Source organism: Micromys minutus (assembly GCF_963924665.1).
Source record: "Micromys minutus genome assembly, chromosome: X".
Classification (NCBI taxonomy): Eukaryota; Metazoa; Chordata; class Mammalia; order Rodentia; family Muridae; genus Micromys; species Micromys minutus.
This window is the reverse complement of record NC_137970.1, coordinates 2,452,357-2,458,663: the sequence shown is the minus strand read 5'-3', so window position 1 is coordinate 2,458,663 and position 6,307 is coordinate 2,452,357. Positions and strand designations below refer to the sequence as shown.

General features: G+C 45.4%; 1 pseudogene across 1 annotated transcript; it reads right to left on the bottom strand.

Moving 5' to 3' along the window:
- Positions 1 to 1,128: 1,128 nt before the first annotated feature.
- On the bottom strand, positions 1,129 to 5,925 carry LOC308415820 (membrane protein FAM174A-like; annotated as a pseudogene). The gene is made up of 2 exons: positions 5,814 to 5,925; positions 1,129 to 1,843 (listed from the first exon to the last, which is right to left on the bottom strand). The product of its transcript is annotated as a membrane protein FAM174A-like (transcript).
- Positions 5,926 to 6,307: the final 382 nt, after the last annotated feature.

Below are 6,307 nucleotides of genomic sequence, written 5' to 3'. Positions count from 1 at the left end.
ATGGGTTTCACTGTAGTGACAACTTCAGCTGGGATCATGTAGTACAGAATTATAAGGCCAAGGTGCTAGATGGATAAATACATAATTCCTTAGTCTCATTCTGTCTGTCTGTCTGTCTATTCTTTGGACACAAGGTCATGGTATGTTTGTTCAAGCTGGCCTTGATTTCTTAGGCTCAGAGGTCCTGCCACTTCAGGCTCCGGAACAGAATAGAGGAGCCTACAGTGTGCCTGGCTTGACTTCCTGTTTTTTGGCTAGCTACTGCTAAGTTGAGTGTATTTTTATACAGATGGACACTTATGATTTGTGCATTTTTCTGATAAGAGCTTCAGTAAAAGGTTTAAAAGTTAGCTTAAAGATAAGGCACTGGGGAATTAGAGGTGGCTCAGTAGATACAGAAGCCTCCAAGCCTGGTGACCTGAGTTACAAAACAGTATTTGCCTCTAAACCTGGTGACCTGAGTTGCATAAAGGAGCCTCTAAGCCCGCTGATCTGAATTTGATCACATACACAAAATAAAGAATACAGCTTAACTGTGAGAGGAAAGAGTGGGACAATCAAAACCAGCAATGTAAAAAAAAAAAACATAAAGAAATCGGGTTCCTCATAAGAGTAAAACAGTGAGAGATTGAAGAGATAACCTGGGAGGGTGGATAAGGCCGCTCCCAGAAACTATAGGCTATGAGTGACAGTCCCAGTGCCTATGAGTTACTGGTCAGGAAGGCCCTGAGGCTCCGTCGATATAGGCCATTGACAGTTGTTCGTTCAGTAGAACTAAATGGTAAGACTACATTTTGAAGATGCAACATGCCTTGTTCATAAGACACAGAAATCAAGCTGGAGCTCGGCTAGAAGCTTCCTCTGTTCTGTCTGGCCCTGACGGCGCTGGAGGCTGCTATGCAGGCTTCTAGGGGCGAATACGATTGAAGCACACTACATCCATGAGTGACAATGTCTTTTTTAAGAAATAACAAAATGATACCGTATTTATTGAGTAACAACAAATTAAAGATTGACAAAATGTATGTAAATTCCTCTCCCCTTGATAGAGTATGGCTTCTTATTCCTTAGACATAGAAACTCTGTTCTTCAGTAGAAATGCGAAGTCTTCTCATTAAAGCCACATACTCATCTTCTAGGATGATTGTCATCAAACAATGCTTTGTCATCACCCTCATCATCTTGTTCTAAAGGGGTCAATTCCCTATTTGCTATGTTAGTATCCAAAACACCGTTATCTCCTAGTTTTGCGGTTTATTCTCATCCTGACGGTCCTGACCCGGAAGAGCACCAGCACCGCAGCGCTCACCACCGCCACCAACGCGCTCAGGGCCCGCTGAATTATGGGTTTGTCTCTCGGACTGCGACTCCCGGCCAGGCTGCCACCCAGAGAGCCTTCTCCGGCCTTCCCCTCAAGGCCTTCCGCCTTAGACCCCGCCCCTGCCATGCTGCCTCTGCGGCTCTCCGCGCCTCGTGGCCCGGTGGCTGGGCGGCGGTGGCGCCCGGAGGCAGCGGCGACCGCGTGCGCGGCCCGGACTCCACAAGCTTGTTTTCCGGCACCGCCCTGGCCGCCGTCGGCCGTCCCGCCCCGACTCGCTCAGCGCGGGCAGCGATGGCAGCGCGATGGCGGGAGCCAGGAAGCGGCTAGGCCCGGAGCAGTCGCGGGGTCGGCATGGTCTCCACGCGGGTCTCTCAGCTCGCTGCAGCCGCCAGGCCGGCCTCCCGGGCCGCAGCGCCAGAGCCCCAGAGCCCGAGCCCCAGGGCCGACTCTCCGGCGGAGAGCGGGTGGCTGACACGGCGCTGGGCGGCTTTGGCGGCAGAGGCAGCGGTCGAGTGACAGTGTCTTAATAAACTCATTATGTATAACTAACGCATACTAATAAAACATTTTTTTTAAAGAAGAGAACATCTGGTCACGATGGTGCACACCTTTAATCTCAGTACTTGGGAGGCAAAGGCAGGCAGATCACTGAGTTCGAGGCCAGCCCGGTCTACTGAGAGAGTTCCAGAACAGCTCTGGCTATACAGAGAAACCTTGTATTGGAAAACAAAAACAAACACAATGAATAAAATATAAAGAAAAATTGACATCATAATGCCTACTTGTAATCCTAGTACTCATGAGAGTGAAGTAAGAGGATTGCCACAAGTTTGAGGCAAACCTGGGCTACATAGTATAGTAAGATCCTCTCTCTCTCTCTCTCTCTCTCTCTCTCTCTCTCTCTCTCTCTCTCTCTCTCTCTCTCTCTCACACACACACACACACACACACACACACACAGGTGGCTTGAGAAAGTGTGGATTATTTCGGATAACCCAACACTCCTGCCTGTGGCACCAGTCTTTCCTCACCTGCATTCCTTTGTTGTTGGCAGGCTTTGTTGGCTGACATCATTTATTTTCTAGCTCCATGTACTATTGGTCTCATCCTCCTATGCATGTTGTTGCCATGACAACCAAGGGTCTCTTCACACTGTTATTCTTTGCCTTACTCTCTGACGCTCACAATAAGCATTTAGGAAAGAATTCTTTGCCAAGTAGTTCCAGGGAACACTTTCAGAAGGTTGGGGTGAATATTAGCATGTGTTTAGGGAAAAAACATCCCTCACTTCTTTGACTATGGGGCACAGATGCTCTTTTATCTAGCTTCACCTTCAACATTCACCAACATCCCAGAGTGAGGTGTCAGAGGAATACAGGATAATTTGGCATATTCGAAAAGAGACAGAGATTCCTTACCCCGGAATATTTTGTCAGCCGTGGAACAAGAATTCCAACACAGTTAACTGCTTCAGGCATTTCTCCAGCCAGTTTCTAGGAAACTTAACAAAAGCCTTGCTTACAGGGAAATGACTTGTACAACCTAATCTTTTTCACTTTATCAGATTATAATTCCAGCCCCGACATCTTTAGACTGACCTTACACCTACCTCTCTTTATCAAAGGAGGTGGGGTGTTAGGAGATGGCTCAGTGGTTAAAAGTGTTCTCTGTGCAAGCCTAATGACCCAATTTCAATGCCCAGAATACCAGAAATTCATTAAAGCGCTGGATTGGACAAAGTGTATCTGCACTCCCAGCAAATTGCAAGGTAGAAATAGAAGTTAGGCAAAACGCATGAGGCAAGCTGCCATCAGACTGGCTGACCTAAGGCCTGCAGTGACTGTGCTCTTCCTACCAGTCCAAAGTAAGGGTTATTTCTGTATTTCTTTACTGAGAAGTGTATTCCTTCACAGGGCAAGCAGAATGCTCAGTAACTGCCCCTATCCCAGTTCAGAAGCCTCCCTTGCCAGCCTCGGATATTTTTCCTCCTGGAATTTGTCTTTTGTATGTGCATGTGTCTGCGTGTGGTATATTTAAATGTGTGTGAAGCACGTGCATGTATGGAGGCCAGAGAAGAATATATCACCTGTTTTCCATATCAACTTCTACCTTATTAATCCGGAGTCTTGGGGATAGGGAGATGGCTCAGTGGTTAAGAGCACTGGCTGCTTTTCCAGAGGTCCCCAGCAAGCAACCATGTGGAGTCTCACCAACCATGTATAATGCGATCTGGTGCCCTTTTCTGGCCTGCAGACAAATTTTTGAGATAGGGTCTCTCACTTAACCTGGAGCTAGGCTGGTGGCCAGCAAGCCCAACTGATTGTTTCTGCCACTCACATTACTGAGGCTGTAGACACGTGTTTATGTAGATGCTGTGAACTCGAACTCAAGTCCTGGTGCTTACACAGCAACAGTCATCTCCACGGCCCCATTCTTTCTTTTCTTCTTTGTTTCTTCAGACATGGCCATGGTATTATTGCTCAGGCTGCCCTTGAACTGCAAACCTTTCTGTCTTTTTCCCCCTAGTACTGGGATTACACACATACACCACTATGCTGGGCTCTGCTTAGAATTTCAGAACCATCATTGTAGATTGGTACAGTCAGACTTGAGTTCAAATTCCTGCTTAGTATCTTTTCTATTTTCATGTATCTAATTTCTGTTGCTATGATAAAATACCCTGACCAGAGGAAGTTTAGAGAAGGAAAGGTTTAACTTACAATTCCATGTTGCAGACCAAGCCAGGAACTCAGTCACTTAGTCACATTACATCCAATCAAGAACACATAGAGGACGTGTCTGCTTCCTTCTTGCTTGCTCTCATCCGGCTTTCTTTTCTCGAATACTGTACAAGACATCTTTCCTAGAGAATGATGCTTCCCCCAGTGGACTGGTTCTTCCTTAGTTAATAATCAAGACAGGCCAACCTCATCTGGGCAAGTCCTCATTAAGACTCTCTTTCCAACACGGCCCATAGAATCAACTAAGCAGGGACTCATAGGTCAGAGACTGTAGTGACAATCATAGACCCTGTATGGGTCTGAGCTGGATGCTCTGCGTATATGTTATAATTGTTCAGCGTGGTGTACTTGTGGGACTCTTAATAGTGGGAACAGGAGTGGCTCTGACTATTTTGCCTGCACTTGAGACCCTTTTCCTCCTACCGGTTTGCTTCATCCAGCCTTGCTATAAGAGTAAGTACCCAGACTTAATGCAACTTGATGTGTCAAGTTTGGTTGATATCCATAGAAGGTCTGCCCTTTTCTGAAGGTAAATGGAGAAGAGGAAGAGGAAGAGGAAGAACTCCCTTCCCAGGTGATTTTCCCACATTCCCAGAAGCATGTGTTGAAGACCCTGCCTTTTCTCCAGTACATGTTTTTGTCATCTTTCCTGATAATAGGTGGCGGTCGTCATATAGGTTTGTCTATTTTTGTGCCAGTACCTGCTGCTTCTGTTGCTGTTATTCCTTATGCTCAGGCCTACTGTCCCTTCATGGGAATTTTTAGGATTTCCTTTTCTCATTCTTTGAAGGATGTCATTGGAATATTTTTAGAATATGTATTTTTATATATATCGTGCCTGCTTGCATGAGTTTTATGTGCATTGTGTGCATGCAGGAGCCCCTAAAGACCAGATCCCCTGACTGAAGTTGGGGGTCATTGGAGGCCAAAATGTGGGTACTGGGAACCAAACTTGGATCCTCTGTAAGAGCAGTAAATGCAGCCAGGGGTGCGAGCACCTGCCTTTCATCTTGGCATGTGGGAGGCAGGGGAAATCTCTGTGAGTCTGAGAGCCTGGCCTACGTAGTCCAGGACAGAGAAGACCGCATAGAGAGCAGGTAGTGCTTTTTACCACTGATGGGGGTTACACTGAGTCAGTAGAATTCCGATCGGTAAGAAAGTAACTTATTTTAGTATTCGTTTTGCTGATCCATGAACATATGAGGTCTTACCAGCTTCTAGCTCTTTGTCAATTTCTTTATCAGCATTTAAAAGTTTTTTATTGGGGAAAGGAGAGATGGCTCAGTGGTTAAGAGCACTGACTGCTCTTCCAGAGGTCCTGAGTTCAATTCCCAGTAACCACATGGTGGCTCACAACCATCTGTAATGAGGATCTGATGCCCTCTTCTGGTGTGTCTGAGGACAGCTACAGTGTGCTTGTATAAATATTATAAAATAAATATTTTAAAAAAGTTTTTACTGTAGAGGTCTTTTGCTTTCTTGGTTAGGTAAATTCCAAAGTGTTTTACTTTTTTTTTTTCTAACTGAGCAACATTCCTATTTCCTTTTCCAGCATGTCTGTTATTGGCACGTACAGAAAGTCTTCGGAGTTTAGTACGGCTTTGTATCCGATGACTTTTCCGGAAGTATTTATCGGTTCTAAGAGTTTCTCATGCAGTTTTTAAAATATCAAATCATATTGTCTGATGACAGGGATTGTTCAATTCTTCCTTTCCTTCTTGTATTCCTTTCCTTTCTTTCTCTTGTCTTACCCTTTAGATAAGACTTTGAAACACGATGGTGAAAAAGAGTGGCAAAAGTGACGTGTGCTTTAGCTGGCAGAGTGCTCCCCGGGTCTGCAGCTTTCAGTTTATCACTCACCATCACGTAAGCTGGCAGGGGTGGCCACACCTCTAATCCTAGCTCTCGGGAGCTGGAGACAGGAAGAACAGGAGTTCCAAGTCATCCTCTACTACATAGTGCGTTCCAGACTATCCTGGGCCATGAACCCTCATCTCAAAAAAGAGAGAAGAATGTGAACCCTTTGTTTCATTCTTGATTTTAGTGGACATGCTTTAAGTTTTGCTCCTTTAATATAATGTTGGCTATACTTTTTCATATATAGCCTTCATTATGTTGAGGTGTGCTTTTTCTTTTTTATTTTAAAACAGTGTGTGTGTGTGTTATGCTTATGTTTATAGTTGTTTCTCTATACCACATGTGTGCCTGGTACCCGTAAGAGGTCAGAGGAGGCATAGGATTCCCT